The sequence below is a fragment of the Malaclemys terrapin genome, chromosome 4, assembly GCF_027887155.1.
Source record: "Malaclemys terrapin pileata isolate rMalTer1 chromosome 4, rMalTer1.hap1, whole genome shotgun sequence".
Classification (NCBI taxonomy): Eukaryota; Metazoa; Chordata; order Testudines; family Emydidae; genus Malaclemys; species Malaclemys terrapin.
The window spans coordinates 59,559,219-59,576,206 of record NC_071508.1 but is presented as its reverse complement, the minus strand read 5'-3'; the positions used below and the strand labels follow the sequence as shown (position 1 = coordinate 59,576,206).

General features: G+C 42.5%; 1 protein-coding gene across 8 annotated transcripts in view; it reads left to right on the top strand.

The window, feature by feature from the left end:
* Positions 1 to 16,988, top strand: part of PPFIBP2 (PPFIA binding protein 2) — a 189,600-nt gene that overhangs the window by 13,918 nt on the left and 158,694 nt on the right. For 6 of the 8 annotated variants that reach the window (XM_054025784.1, XM_054025792.1, XM_054025791.1 and 3 more), the window contains exon 2: positions 7,828 to 7,939. The exons of the other annotated variants lie outside the window; for them this stretch is intronic. The gene's annotated coding sequence lies outside the window, so the exon portion shown is untranslated. The remainder of the gene's footprint in view (positions 1 to 7,827; positions 7,940 to 16,988) is intronic. 8 annotated transcript variants of the gene reach the window in all.

Sequence of the window (16,988 nt, the reverse complement as noted above, 5' to 3'; positions counted from 1 at the left end):
TCTACATCCCATGTCATGAAGGTGGGCAGGATGTGTGTGTGGAATGGGCAGAGCTTTCACTCTGTCCCCCCCAGTGCACTGCTTAGCACAGCTGAGCTGGAGTGATTGGGATGGAGGGGAAGGTCTGCTCTAGAGCAATAGGGCCGTGCGGGAGAACTGTGATTTTTGGAATCACAATACTATTGCTGGGACAGTGCAACTATGTACTGCCCTTGCTATGAGGCTAGATTGAGAGTTTATTCTCAGCTATTATTATTTTGTTTATTGTCATACTGTTCCACCTATCTGTGTTATAATGGGAGCTGGATAAAATTGGTGAAAAATATTTTGTCAACAGTTAATTTTGCACCCCAGAAATTTGGGGGGGGGGAAGTGTGTGGTATTTTTGTGAAGCTTTGGGAGAATGGACATTTTCCACTTCCAAACTTGAGGGGGGGCGGGGAGGGGAAGAGAATGAAAATTCACCTTTGCTTGAAAACTGACCTGGTGAAATTTTGTACCTGAATGAGAAAAAAAGAAAAAAAGGCTACTTTAATTAATGTGTGAATCTGCTATCCTGCTGGTGGTGACAAAATTACAAACAAATTATGATAATGTTTCCTTTTCTTTTTTTTATAGGAAAATCTAGTGTAATTGAAAGAGATTTGAGAAATTTTAAACAAAATTCTAGTAAATTTTCCCATGTGGCTCTCGTCCAGCAAGTAGTGTTTTACAACGTTTACAATTTGGGTTTCTGTTATGATTTTTAACAAGCCCCTGGTTGTTACAGTGTCTTAAATTCACTAAAAACAGTAAAGTAAAAAAAACAACTTTGGGTATGTTTTTAAAAAATGTCTGAGTGAAAGAGTCTAGCTAACACCAAAAAGTATTACACCTTCTTTAAAAAAGAATCTAAATCTTTTTATGTAGCTCAAATTTTAAAATATCTGAAGATCATGTCATGGAGAGTTCCATGTAGTTCCATATAATCCTTTCTCTCACTGTACACCAGTTCGCTTCCACTTTCCTGTAATAACAAGAACTACTGTGTAAATGTAGCATTAATACATATTCCTAGGGAAAAAATATAAAATTCATGTGAACATGGATTTGTGGTTGGAGTGGAAGGAAAACAAACTTGACTGGACCTGAGGCATGTTCTGTTCATAAGAATTGCAGTGGAAATGAGACACGTCATTCCCATATGAGAACATATTTATTAACTCCTCCATTGTGCTCCAAAGATTTCAAATATGTATTTGGCAGAGAGATCAATTTTATTTTCTGTGAATAAAGTCTTAACTCTTTTGCAAAGAATGGTATATGCACAAAACATTCTAACAGTAATAGCAATTGATTAATTGAATATAAACTTGAAACTCTCTCAGAAACTGGAACCCTTATTAATGAGGCCCAACTTGCAATACTTATGGCCTGATTTTTTTTTCAGAGGTGCTGAGCACCCAAATGCCAGCTTAGGTCACTAGGACATGCAGGTGCTCAGCACCTCTGAAAATCAAACCTTGTGTCTAAAAATTGAAGCACCAAAATTTAGTGGATACTGATGCAAATGTAGGCATGTACACTGAAGACATAACCATTTCTTATAAGGCAAATATTGGGGCATTTAAATTAACCCAATAAAATATACGGTACTTTTTTTTCCCCTTTTGGGCAAGTCAAGACCTTCCTCTTTGTCAGCAGAGGTCTCTGGAAATAGCGTAATTCCACAGAAAAATGGCAGGTGGGAAGTTTGTTTTTTCTGTCACACACCTAACAGATTTTTTGTTGTTTCATTTTTTTCAGGATTAATAAAACTGTCTTTTGAATATCTCTACTTGGTGTTCCTGATGTCATTTCACACTCATTGAGCAAAATGTCTCTTCTACACTACTACTGTGAACAAGGAGTAAATTCATACCTTTTATAACTCAGCTGAAAACTAAGTCATTCTGGATTGACACCAATATGAGAGTAGACTTTGGCCCAGTTTCTTCAAAACATAACTTTTTTTCCACTTAACTCTCTCCATCCTCACTGACAACTTCACTCTCCCTTTCTGTTTCCCAGTCTCACAACCTCAGCAGCAGTAGCATCTTCTCTCTCCTTTCTCATTCTTATCTACAAGTTTCAGAGTAACAGCCGTGTTAGTCTGTATCCGCAAAAAGAAGAACAGGAGTACTTGTGGCACCTTAGAGACTAACAAATTTATTAGAGCATAAGCTTTCGTGGACTACTGAAGAAGTGGGCTGTAGTCCACGAAAGCTTATGCTCTAATAAATTTGTTAGTCTCTAAGGTGCCACAAGTACTCCTGTTCTTCATTCTTATCTAGTTTGGGTTTGGTTTGGTTTTGCTGTTAAATCATCTGGCTTCTTCCTCTTCTTCCAGTATCCACCTTTTCTTCATAATCTCTGCTATTACCTACATCTTGTTCATCTTTCACTTTGGTTACTCTAACTCTTTCCACCTTGACCTCCCCATACCTTGGTCCCCAGCAGCCTACCCAAAATACTGCTGCTCCAACCATATCACTCCCTCCTCAAATTCTTCATTGGTTTCAGTCTCTTACCGCTTCAAATTCAAATTCCTCCTCCCCAGTGCACCCAAATCATCACTGATCTCATGTCTCACTACTCTCCCTCTTGCTCCATGAGATGGGAGAGTAGGAAGAAATGAGAGCAGTTCTTTAAAGTTTTCCCTGTGTTCACTCCAAAGGCGTTTTCTTTTTACTCTTCATCAAACAAGTCTGTGTTCTGAAAAACTGTTCAGTCCTCCTATTTCAAAATTACTTAAATTTTTAGGATTTGTAAGTTTGCCACAGGAACAAGAACGTTGTGAGAAAGCTGAGCATCATGTTAGAAAGAGAAGCCAACTGGTAACTGTTGAGGATTAATTGGTTTTGTGTGCTCACTAACAAAGAATCATGTTTTATTTTTGCCTTCTCTTGCTAACTATATTCTATAGGTACAGAGGATAATTAGTGAGTGTATTTTTATTGTTGATATTGAGATAATGTTGTTTCCCTGTGAAACAACATGACTTTATTTGCAGTAGGACCAAGCACCACTAGGAAATTTTCATATGTTGCTGAAAATCTCTACTGGATCAAAACTCCAAATGCTCCACAGGGTATAATAAATCCTGTTTTACTAGCTCTGAGTACCCCCTCTGGTGTTGTTCTGTGCCATAACTCTGTGCTGCAGGGCTTCTAACCATCCTGTAATGACATTATTCAGCCAACTTAAAGTAATATGAAAGCTCTGCTTTATTTATCTTGTCTGTTAATGCAGGTTTTGTTTTTTTTAATCCATTTGCTGCAGAGCTGATAAAGTTCTACTAATTTTGTAACAGTGGCTGTGTACATTATATTCTGCTAGCATGTACATTATTAACTAATTTTTCAGGGGGTTTTTTTAAACTTGGTTGCAGAACTTTGGGTGGGGCTGGAAGTAGAATATAGCACAGGTATTCAGGCCTGAAGTTTATTTACTTTTAACAAAAAATATTTGACATTAGTTTGGCCTTTTCACGTTAGAGGTAAAATAGTATTTGACATCAAATACTTTTTCCACATTTCTCACTATTACGACGCACCTATGAGTTTTTGACCATTCTGACATCTCTTTGGACAAGAATTCTCGGGTCATTACTATACAGAGACATAAAGCTCCCATTGCTGTTTTCCCAGTGCTAGCAACCCTGGGAGCACTAGTGTAGAATGACTGCTGAGGTTTTTACTAATGTTGCCTGACACTAGTCAGAACAGCTCTAGTTATCTTGGAGCTAAAAATGCTGGCACCTGGTGTATAGTGTCACGTTCACCCCTGGAGCTGCACTAGTATTAAAACAGTGGTGGGAGAAGGTATGCACGTGTGTGGTGTTTTGCAGATAGAAAAGAAGATATGATTCCAGCCCTGACGAGAGTGCAAGCTAGAGTCACACCTGCTGGCACAGGGAAAAGCAGACTACGTCTCTCTGAACCACAGACAGGATGACGTCATAAGGGAATCATTGGGAGAATGAGGGAAAAACTCCATGCATATGAACTACTTCCCTTCTGAGTATCCTGACCTTTCCCAACTCACTCCCTCCACTGAGGCTGTGACGATGGAGAGCAGCAGTATAAGAATTGAAAAATTGAGGTTCTCCCTCTCAGGAATTGTGCACGTTTTCACAGCTATAGAACTCAGACAGGTCTTGAAAGTGTAAACCATGCCTGCTTGATGTGGTGGTCTGTTCCTTTTTAGTGGTATCTAGACCATTTAGAGATTAACGAGTCTGCTACAGCCTTGGCTAAGAGCCACGTGGCTTTTAGCTCATGCAGTAGATCAGTGGTAATCAATAGGCGGACCGTGGGCCAAATCCAGACCACCAGACGCTTTAAAATGGACTGCAATATCTTTATATTTACTTATCATTATTATTGGTTTTGTATTTTCTCTGGAGTATGAACCTTGACAATATCTTGACCAAGAAATTTGGACCTTGACAAAAAATAATTGATTACCCCTGCAGAAGACTGAGGCTCGTACGCTAAGTTTCAGAGGTCCCAGGTTCGCTTCCGTCCGCTGACAACCGGGGTCTGTCAGCATTACAAAGGTTCTTTGCCACTGGATCACCTGGGCTCATGATTTGGCCCCATGTTTTATAAACACTTATGACAAGTAAATCTTTCTTTAAGGTAATTCTTCTAGAGAGATCTAGAGAGTTAGTTTTAGTTTTGTTTTTTTGGTCTGTAAATATGAGAGGGGAGTTTCCTCTCTTTTTAATTAAGTTTTCAAGAAATAGTTTAACTAGAGGTTAAATGAGAATTAAACAAAATATTAATCATAGACATCAGGTACTTCCTCATAATCTGTTGTATTATTGGAGAGAATGGATTCCTGTTTGTGCAGCGGAAAGAATTGCCGTAGTCAATTAAAATATTTATTTAGAAACAAGTCTGACAACTTGAGCATGAACATAAGATTTTCACAAACTATACATGCATCATAAAATATGAATTCAAATAATATATACTCCCCTCAGTGCACATTCTCACTAATGGGAGTTTTTAAATCAAATGGGAATAAAGAATATTTTTTACTCATAGTTGCCAGCATATTGGGTTATTACTATCTAGACTCAGGATGTGGAGATAAAAATAAAAAGGGCGAAAAGAGTACAGAAATGTGACTGTCTCTAGATCCAGCTTTCACAATCTGAAAACTGTTAAGATGGCTTTTATTCATAATATCAAACACTCTGATGTACACAGCCCTTCAAAAAGCTTTTTTGGGCATTTTACATTAGATTTGCTCACGAGTCTAAGACAAAATGACTGAGCTGTCCACAGAACAGCGAACTAGTTTGAGTATTTAGTCCCCATCATCATATAGAATCTAGTTAGTTTTTATAATTTTTCATTAATGTATGGACAGGCAGTCACACACACACAGAGCCATGGCCATGAACCCTTCTTATTCTGCTCCGGTAGCAGATTTCATATGGGGTGAACCCGGTTCATTATGTTTATATTTTGTAAAACAGCTGTATTTGAGGCAGTGTAGTTTAGTGAGCAGGACAGTTTAGTGAAGTAGGAGTCAGGAGATCTGGCCTGTATTCCTAATTCTGTCACTGACAAGTTGTGTGACCTTGGGCAATTCACTTCTATACCTCAGTTTTCTCCATACATAAAATGGGTATAATGATAGTCATCGACTTTTGTAAAGTGGCTTGAGACCTGATGAAAGGTGCTACATAAGAGCTAAGTATTTGGTAATATTACACTTCTAGCTCTCAGACCCAATATTAGACCTCTAGATGATAATAGGTACAGTCTGTTATCATGTCACCTCCTCTGCTCTGTCAGTAATGATGTGGGGTCCCCCTGTTCACCTCTTACACAACCATTGCTATGCTGTGTTCCACGCCACCCTTTATGCATGGAACACCCCTCCTGAGCTGATGTGCAATGTCACTCTCTTCACATTCATATCCCTCCCCGAGACCAATTTCTACTGACACCTACAGGAAATTAGCTATCCAAAAATGGCTGGGTAGAAGGGATAATTGGGGATTAATTTATATAACCAACGCCCCGCTCATCCCGACCCCTTCCAAAACAACTTCAAGACATACTGATTATCCACCTGAACATATGGCTTGTATGTGTTATCCTTTTAAGCTTTTGGGGGAAGAGACTGTCTTCCTTTTATGTCTGTACAGCCCCTAGCATATTTTAAGTCCAACTGTAATTTGAATAATATAAGTTTGTAAATGGCATTAGCAGAATTCTGTAAATAATCAGCTACACAGGACCATGTCCCACTTTGTGGAAATTCTACGGTGCATGGTCAAATTTAATTTTTTCTCATACAAAGGTACCAGAGTATTAGTTAGATTTAGTGTGTCATCATCACATTCTGTTTTGGGACTGGCATGTGGCCCTGATATTAAGCTAAATTCATTAGTTAATTGAACAGCTTGGTTGAACACTTGTAAGTAATTTTTACTAATGTTCTATTATTCACTGTTTTTCAAGAGCCCCAAAGTACGTACCACAATAATCTAAAATAAGTAAGGTTTGGGCTACACTACGAAGTTTTGTCAGCATAGCGCTGTCAGTGACCAGTGTGAGAAAACCCACATCCCCCTTGCCAACATAGCTGGGGAGGGATAGCTCCGTGGTTTGAGCATTGGCCTGTTAAACCCAGGGTTGTGAGTTCAATCCTTGAGGGGGCCATTTAGGGATCTGGGGCAAAATCAGTACTTGGTCCTGCTAGTGAAGGCAGGGGGCTGGACTTGATGACCTTTTGGGGTCCCTTCCAGTTCTATGAGATAGGTATATCTCCATAACTGCCAATGTAGGTGCAGCTAGGCTGACAGAAAATTACTGCTTGTGGCATAAGTAATTTATTATTTGGGGAGGCGGTGTTACTACACCAAGAGAAAAAGTCCTTCTGTCAGCCGAAGCTGTGTCTACACTTGGGGGCTCTGCCAGTATAGCTACATCAGCAAAGCATTTGTAGTGTAGACAAGGCTTCAGTCTTTCGCTAGTGCCATTAGTGTGCCCAGAAACTTCCATTAACGTGACGGAAAATGGCATGCTGTATAGGTCAGTAGCTTTGTGGTATCTTGCTTTTGTCTTATCTAACGTGGCAAAGTTTCTATCTAGTGTGGCATAAAGAAATGGAAATTCATTCATGTTTCAGGTGACTGATCAATACAGTTCACATTTGAATGGTTTTGCCAGAAAGTTTTGAAAATTTATATTTTAAAATGAAGGTATCATCTTAGTTATGTTTTTTTTTTTTTTAAGTATTTTAAACCTTGTAAAGTTATGTAGTGAAACAAATCTTTAGGTGTATAACTATTATCTGCTAAACTGCTTAGAGAATTTTGTTCCTTGTAAGTATATATGTTAATTTGGTAATAGTTTACACTTGCGTAGAAATGTGTAAAAGGTCTCCCCCAATGGATGATGGACATAGCATGGTCTGCTTTGTGGTTAGTAAGAACTTCAGGCATGGAAGGCATTCTTATGATAAAAGGTGCTATATATAACAAAAGCTTTCTAATTTCTCTCTCGCATCACATGACACCAAATATATCAGACTGACTGTTTGCAGCATGCTGGGCACTTAAATTCTTTTGTAGACCCATAAAAAGATTGCACTAAGTACTCAAGCAAACTTCAAGTAGCTATGCATCTAGTTTTACTTCAGCTGTCGGGGGAGAGGAACAAATAATCTTTTAGTCAGGTATTAAATAGCCAAGCTGAGCACTTCAGTAAGTTCTCTGTATGACTGATGATGTTAAGATCTCTTTTCTAGATAAACAACATGTTTCCCCATGTACAAATACAGCTTCTTCATGAGAGACACCATTAGGGATCCCAGGCATCTCATCACATACCCATTAAGAGCTGCCTCCTGTTACCACTGAAGTCAGTTGAAAATCTGCTACTGACTTCAATAGGTGAGTAATTGAGCTATTAATCAGTCTCTAGCTATTTCAGTATTCAGACTTCTATCTGAGTTTACTGGAAAATAATGAGGGGAATGCCAAACTTTCTCACCACTCCTTGAGCTGGAAAAGGTTACCAGTTTCTCCCTATGCAAATTTTAAAAAGGCACAGTGCTGCTTTTGAATGTCAGATTACCTATCTGTGCTTCACTTGTAGTTCTGCTCTCCTTATGGAAAGCTTTCTTCCTGTAATTGCTAAACTTTGTTCCTCATCCAGCTAAAGAAACTCAGTTTGATGTGAGTTCTAAGTGTTTGGTTTAGAAATTAGCTGTGGTAAAATGAATATTAGAGGTACAGTTTTATCTATGGTCCAGATTCTGCCAATAGGATTATGAAAGGAGGAAGGTACTACTCACTCAATGTGAGTAAGGGGAGCAGAATCTGGCACTAAATTTTTAGGTACGGATCACTGCCAATGGAAGTGATGTAGTTGCCGACTGAATTAAGATGTCTTGCAGACAAAAGAGAGAAAGGAAACAAGAATATGCAGATAAATTTTCATAATTTTTTTCCATTCTGATTTGACTTGGTAGGTTGGCTGTTTCCTTGTGGTCCACTGAATAGGGACACACAACAATATATAGGACTGACGTGGAAAGAATCAACCACGCACTGATTTTAGTTCCCAGACTCAGAGCCTGAGGCCTTTATTGCAATTCGTACCAAACGCGCTTGGGGTGCAGTTCGAAAACTGACACCCTGAGGGCCGCTCGCAGGCGGGTTTTTATTTCATTAAACTGCAAGCAAAGTACAAACAATACGTCCTAAGTAAAGAAACTGGGGTTGGAGTCAGTCCCTCCGCCCCCCACCCCCGCCACCGGTACCTTCCTCATTATTTTCCGAGAAATGGGTGTTTATTTGGGTAGAGGGGCGCTTGGCGGTTTTCCCCAGGGGTGGTACTTGGCACCAGTTTGGGTACATTTCTCGGCAAGGCACATGTTATTTCCCATGGTTTTTCAGTTAAGGGTTGGGGGGGTGGTTATCATGGGACGCCAAAAGAAGATCTATGATTGGTTAATTTGCAGATTGCAAAATTTTCCAATTCCAGCTGATAGCTGCAACTGCAAGAATGATCAGCTCTTTGCAAAGCAATTTCTTAATGTAAGTGGATATTCTATTTTTTGAGCGGTTTCATAAACTTGTGATTATTATGTTGCTAAAGCAGTTTCTTGTTGTAGCCTTTAGCATTGTTCCGTGTCTCTCCCCCCCCCCCCCCAACCATGTTGTTCAGTCTTGCTCAGGCTTAGGCCTGTACTGCTCTGTGTAAGGGCAGTCAGCATAACAGAACTCTGTTGGAGGGTTTATTTCGGGGCCTTCAGATTCACAGCTCTGGCTATTGAAAAGAAGGCCCCCCTGTTCTATTTCCCCACAGGACACAGTATGCTTAGGTGATGTCTACACTATAAAGTTAAGTCGGTTTAAGTTCTGTCAACATACAGCCACTGCTGTAATTACATTGCTGTTGCATGTCCACACTATGCTCCTTATGTTGGCTGAGCGCGTCCACAGTAGCAGCTCTTACATCGACACAGAGAGCTGTCCACTGTGGGTAGCTATTCTACTGGGCAGTTTGCCACCATCTTCCACAGCTTGTTCTAGGAAAGGTTTGCAATGCCTCATGACAGCTCAGCATCCCATGAGGCAGTTTTCTCCATTCTATCATTCCATGGGCTTCATAATACATTTTGCGCCCCTTTTCAACAGCCCCTGTAAACTGCACACTTGCCATCTCTCTCTGAAATCTTGGATCTCGCACTGCTCTCCAGTATTGTGATGAGCGTTCTGAACACAATGCACCTGATCCTGCAATATTTCATGAGCTGTGATTCTGATGATGATGATGATGATGTCATGGTGTCTGCCCTGCTGTGTCCTATGGACAGAAAAAACTCAAGATTGCTGTGGACATTCACGGAGCAGTCGCTCATGGGGATATTTAGTCCTGGGCATGAGAAACAAACACTAAGTGGTGGGATCGCATCATTTTTGCAGATATGAGATGTTGAGCAGTAGCTGCAAAACTTTCAGATGCGCAGAGCCACCTTCCTGAGATTGTGTGCAGAGCTTCTCAGAGCCCTCCGGCGCAGGGACACCAAAATGAGAGCTGCTGTAATGGTGGAGAAGCGAGTGGCGATCGCTGTTTTTGAAGCTGGCAACCGCTGTTTTTGAAGCTGGCAACGCCAGACTGCTACCAATAAGTCGCAAATCAGTTTGGAGTGAGGAAATCCACCGAGGGGATTGCAGTGATGCAAGTGTGCAGGGCCATTAATCGCCTCCTGCTACGAATGATTGTGTTTCTGGGCAATGTGCATAAAATAATGGATAGTTTGGCAGCAATGGGATTCCCTAACTGCAGTGGGGCAATAGATGGCATGCATGTCCCCATTTTGGCGACAAAGTACATCAACTGAAAGGGCTACTTTTCTATGGTATTGCATGTGCTGGTGGATCACCGGGGTCGTTTCACCGACATCAATGCAGGCTGGTCAGGAAAGGTGCATGATGCACGCATCTTTAGGAACACTGGCTTATACAAAAAGCTGCAAGCAGGGAACAGCCATTGGGGATGTGGAAATGCCAATGGGAGACCCAGCCTACCCCTTGATCCCATGGCTCGTGAAGCCTTACACCACAGCAGCAAGGAGCAGTTGAACAGGCTCAGTAGGTGCAGAATGACTGTTAAATGTGCCTTTGTCTGCTTAAAGGGGTGCTGGTGCTGTTTCCTTGGCAGCTTAGACCTCCACAAGAAAAATATCCTCATGGTCATCTGTGCTTGCTGTGCACTTCATAATGTGTGAAGCCAAGGGGGAGAAGTTTCCCCCGGGGAGGGTAGTTGGAAGCGTTGATGTAGATCGGCTGCTTTTGAGCAGCCAGATACTAGTGCCGTAAGAGGGGTTCAACGGGGAACTATTCAGATCAAGGAGGCTTTGAGGGAGCATTTTAGCATTGAGCCACAGTTGCTGTAATGTGTTGAGCCAGGCATTGTTTTTTTACACCATGGTATGAACTTTGTAGTGATTATTATGTGTGCGCTAATATAACCCGTGCAAATGCACCTATTTGTACTGTCCCTGAATTTTAGCAGCAATCCCCATATGTTGGAGACTAAAAGATTCATTCACTTTCCATAAGTACATGTTTATTCCACTCCCGTGCAAACATATCTATGTCATAGTAACGTAAGCTTCATATCTACCGGGGAAAGTATCTTCAAAGGGGAAGGAATAGTAAAATCCCAGGCACATTTGGGTGTATGTCCTGCTCTGATTGTGAAAAATCTCCCTTGGAGTGGAGTACCTGGGGCTACTGCTGTGGTCTAGAAGATACGAGGAATGTGTGGGGGGAGAATGTGGGGAGGTCCTGGAAGGCAGTTTGGTATAGGCTGCAGGGGTAGGCGAGTACAGATGTTTTCAGCCTGAAGTTCAGTCAGGGACCGCAGCATGTCTGTTTGCTCCCTGAGCAGTGTTACCATCTATTTTTGCCCGTTTCCTATCCTGACTAGCCATCCGCAATTTGGATTGGTTGCCTCTCTCCATGCTTTCTGCTCACAGTCCGAGGCACCAGAGGGATTGCAGCACCTCCCGCAACATGTCTTCCTGTCTCCTCTTGTTTCTTCTTATCTGATGGATAGACAGAGGTCCTATTGTCAGTGATCCAAACAAGTTACAAGCGCAACTTTCTCACTTTCCCTTGGCAGCCATACATCATGATGGTAACCCCAGCCATAGTGAGTTTGGCCTAGGGGGGAAGGGGCAAGTTGGGACAAGATGGGGAGAGCACTGGAGTATCAGTTCAAGAGCATAGGGCTACTGTTCTGAATACTGACACCGTTTTCCACAGGTGGGGGTGATTGCAGCTGATATCTCACTCTTGAGGTTAACTGAGGCTGCAAGGGTCAGCTCCTGAATGCTTGTGGCTGGAGACCAGGTCCGTATGCTTCTAGCATGTGTGCTGCTGTAGTGCCTGCTGAAGTAATTGCTGAGTGGTGCGGCAAAGTTTCCTACCACAAGGGAAGAAACAAGGCAGTCCTCCCAAGAAGCTTTTTGGCAGAGAATTGCAGATTACCTCCAGGAAAGTTTCCTAGAGATCTCTATGGAGGATTCACGGAATATCCTAATGTGCATAAACAAGCTTTTCTGCAGGGCCCCATCTGCATAGCTGTCCAGGGGAATGAGAAGCAGATCCAAACTGTACCTGTGTTGGTTATTTCAGTACCTGTTCTAGCATGATTAACAAAGCAGCACATGACCAGATGTGTCCCTGCACTATTGAAGCAGAATGAGTACTTACCAGATGTTCCCTTCCCTGCATTCAGCTTGCCGGAGCTGGACTGCTAGGACTGGCTAGACTGCTCCGAAGTCAAAAAGAGGTTCTGGTTTGCCAAGTCACCAGATCTCCCTGTCAACTATCCTCCATCCTCCTTGGCCTCCACTTCCTTGTCCAGCACATTGTCCTTGAGGTTCACTGTGGTGGTCACTGACTCCAGCCTCCCCAAAATGTCCACGGGGCTCTTGACGGTGGAGGTGAGGTTGCCGCCAAGGATGGCGTACAGCTCTTTGTAGAAGCGGCATGTCTGCAGCTCTGCACCAGAGCAACTATTTTCCTCCCTTGCTTTCTGGTACACTTGCCTCTGCCTCTTGATTTTTTGCATGGCACCACTGCATGTCTCTATCATAGCTCTTCTCCACCATGCCTCGAGTGATTTGGCCATGGATATCAAAGTTCCCACGGCTGGAACAAAGCTGTTCCTGTACAGCCTCCTGTCCCCACAGACCAGGAGATCCATCACCTCCAGTGTACTCCACGAAGGAGCGCGTTTGCTAGGAAGCCAGCATGGTCAGCTGGGAAGATTTGATGTGAACTGTCCACACAGAGCAAACTGTAAAGCTGGGTTTGGGGTGGAGGCTGACAGCTTGCGACCCCCCCATGTAATAACCTCGCAACCCCCTGAGGGGTCCCGACACCCAGTTGAGAACCCCTGCTCTAAGCACTATGCCTCTCATGGAGATGATTTTTATTAGGTCGATGTAGCAGACAAGTTACAGTGGCAAATGGGGCATTGTAGCATCTACACCTCCATAGTTAAGTTGACATAAGCTGCCTTACGTCGACTTAACTTTGTAGTGTAGACAGGCTTTGTCTAAAAACAAAACTTGTATCAACTTAATTTAATTAATTTAGAAACTGATTTTATTTAAACAAATGCACCCCCATTGCATGGACACTCTTAGATCTGTTGAGTGCCTGGTATCAATTAAGCTTAAATCTATTCCGATTGAGCAAATCAGTGAGCTTTCATTTGTAAACAAGGCTTAAACCTGACCTTCAAATCTGAAACAGTTTAAACTCCTTGAAATTCTCCTTTTAAGATCATTCACAAGAAGTGACCAGTATGTCTAATTGTTTTCAGTGAAATAGATACAGTTATGTAAGCAAAGACTCCCAGCTTTGATTTTTCTGTAAGCGCAATATGTCCAAATTGTGCTGGACTTGTCTGGGACTTTGCTACTGTGCACTGGAGCAGACTGACAATAACTGAACTTGAATCTGTAGATGATCAATACTGCAAACCTCAGTTTATCAATAATGAAACAAAATGCTCCATCTAGAGAAGACCTCATTCAGGAATCCAATGTAATATCAGGTCCAGTGATTTTAATAATGCCCTCCTGATTGAATCTGGTTTTAGTCCAAGTAAGGATTCGCCTGTAGGATCTTGGTGTTTCTGGAAAGATGCTTGCTGTATATCTGAAATTCCTCTCTTCCGTGTTCACAGATGTATCTTCTGGAAACTTTCATAATAGCTAACTACTGAGGCTTAAAGTTACAAATCTTAACACAAAACCCTCCATATTGTCAGCTCCAATCAACATGAATTCTGTGTGTGTTCCCAGGAGCAGGGGGCATCATCTTTAAATAAGCCTGATGATGTATCCAGTTACTTACAAATGGCTTCACAAAGCACTTCAAGGAGAAAAATGTTAATTAAATCATTAAACCTTTACAAAGTCAAAAAGATATCTTAGTATTCACTTTAAAAATGTAATATTTATTTAAAGCCGGCTTCAACTCAACCCGTTAACTCATGTGAAAACTACAATTGCCTTAACTTTACTAGGACTTTAACTCAAGTTAAGAACACACCTTTTTTTAAAATTTTTTTTGTTTTTGTTTCAAAGACAGTCCCAAGAAGCTTAGGCCATGTCTACACTACAGGCACTACAGAGGCATAGCTCCGACCCTGTAGCTATGCCACTGGAACCCCCCAGCGTAGTCGCTTCCTGCAGTGCTGGGACAACCTAGCTGCCTCTGTACTGGGGTTAGGTCGGCATAGCTCCAGCACTCAAGGGGGTGGATTTTTCACCTCCCTGAGTACGGTCGCTATGTTGACCTAAGTTTTCATTGTAGATCAGGCCTGAGTCATTGTGTCTGTTTTAGGACTTTGTTCTTCTCTGTGGCCTGAGCCCCCTCTGCTTTTTACTGGTTGAAAATCCCTGCCAGCATGACATCAACTAGCTTTTTTGGGCCTGGGTATTAACCTTTTTTTGAGCAGCTTCTCTGAAACATAGAGGAATCTGACAATTGCCATTATACTTCACTGTCCACTGGAGCTAGTTTCTGTGGTAGTCCCCAGCCAGATAAAGAGTTCATAACTAAGGCTACGTTTTAGTCATGGGTATTTTTAGTAAAAGTCATGGATAGGTCACGGGCAGTAAACAAAAATTCACGGCCCTTGACCTGGCCATGACTTTTACTTATATAGCCCTGACTAAAGCTTGGGGAGAAGGCTTGGGGTGGGGTGGAGGGAAGCATGCTGGGACAGGCTCCCTACCTGGCTCCTGAGCGTCACGTGCTGCCTCTGCTCCGCCCCAAGCCCCGGTTCTGCAGTTGCCATTGGCTGGGAACGGCGGCCAATGGGAGCTGCAGGGATGGCGCCTGCAGGCAGAGGCAGCAGGTGGAGCTAGGAGCTGTAGGAGGGGAGTTCCTGTAGCTTTTCCAGGGAATCTGCCCTAGGTAAACACCACTCCGCACCCCAATCTCCGGCCCTGAGCCTCCCAAACTTCTGCAGCTGGGAGGCCGGGGAGGGGGGACAGGAGACTGCCCCAGCAGCAGCTGGTGCGACTGGCCCAGGGCCTGCCTGAGCTGTTCAGGCGGCCCCCGGGCCAGGCACACTAGCCACTGCAGAAGTCACGTAGGTCACGGAATCAGTGACTTGCGTGACCTCCGTGACAAACACTGAGCCTTATTCATAACCTAGTGACCTCACAGGTGCATTTATTTTATAGGGTTCTTTGATTTAGGTTCTCTCTGTGTTAATGTTATTGTGATGGGGTGGGACACACCACAATGGTGCCTCCTGCCGGCTGTCATAGGAATTAGCTCTTCTTGCCAGCACGCCCTCTTCTGGTGGGCCTCGCTGCCGTCCCTTTCGTTCCATGCCATTTCCAGGACTGCGGGGTCCTCTTCAGCGACACTGCCCTCCGGCTGTGCCACACTCTGTGTTCCCCCCCTTCTGGGGAACCTGCAATCTCTGTCCAGCCATTACCTCAGTGGCAATTACAGGCCTTTGTCCCGGGGCCCCTTCCCATGTGGCTCCAGCACCCTTTTCTGCCCTTACCTCATGGCCTCAGCCTCCAGACCCTAACAGCCTGCCAAGAGCTTTCTCTAGCTCCCCCAGTCCCTGCTTGCAGCACTGAATTGTCCCAGGTGCTGTTCTTCTCCCCTTGTGCACCAGTCAGCTACTGCTCTGCCCTTTAGCCTTCTTATATGAGCCTGCTGGGCCATGATTGGCTGCTCCTCTCAGCCCCTTTCTAATTGTCTGCCTCTGTCACAGCCTCCCTAGGGTTGCTTTTAATCCCATTTCTGCCAGTGAGGGGCAGCTGCCCCATTACAGTTATACCTGGAGAGTTTCCTATCAATAATTCATAGAATGCATTTCATTAGCACATTTGCTATTAAGGTTATACAATTTTGTGCATGCTGTATGTGTAGTATTGATAACAGAGTGCACCTTCTTCCATAAACGTGTGCACATAGAGTAATTTGTGGAAAGAATGTGCATGCATCAAGAGAGAATAGATGGCTGTGTTTCAATGTAGGAACTGTGGTTTTGTTTGAATCGTGAACCCTTCGGTGGGATAAAATGACAAAACATTTGCTAAGTCGGTGACCGCATTCCTAAAGCTGTTCTCTATTTGTGTTCCAGGTGAAGTCATATCTCACTAGTTACTAAACTCTAATCCTGCTATATTTTCTTTTCATGTTGTAGAACAGGGAGATGAGTCACAAATCAATTCACTGCACCCTGTAATCTGGCAGGGGCCAGGGCATTGTATAATTTCTAGCCACGTAGTTTCTTGCGGTAGCAAATAACCTGGAAAATCTGAGCAACTCACCCTGTTTCATTGTATAAGAAAAAAAAAAACGTTACTTCATATGGTGCATTGGTGTCGTCATGACATTAAAAGATCCACTGTCAAATAAAATTGGGAAATAGTAACAAAGTGAGATGCATTTTTTATTTTGGAGTAATGCAGATTTCCTGGACCTTAATATAGCAACTCCAATAAGGATTGAGGCTTCAAGTTCCACAATTAGTGGTAAAAATGAGCTCTGAAGTACACCTTGAATGGGTAAAAAAATGTCCATGACACAAAGGAGCATTTTTTAAAAGCAATTAGGGACACTCAAGAATTTGAAGCCCAACATTTATCTTTCCTTAACATTGTTATAATTTGGTAGGGAATATCTTCTGCATCTAAACCGTTACTTTGAAAGAAAGTGAATAAGCAGTGCCGTTATTTTGTGCTCCCTCTAACCATCATAATTTTCAGGGCTGTGCAAATATCTTTGTCAAATGGGGAGAATCATGTTTTATAAAATGAAAAAACTGTTTTGAACCTAATCCTTGTTTTTGAATGCATACATTTTAGATCAATATAGGACTTTAAATTAATTGGCTCCCTCTGCCAGTTTTCTGGTCTCTGATCTCTCTCTAAGG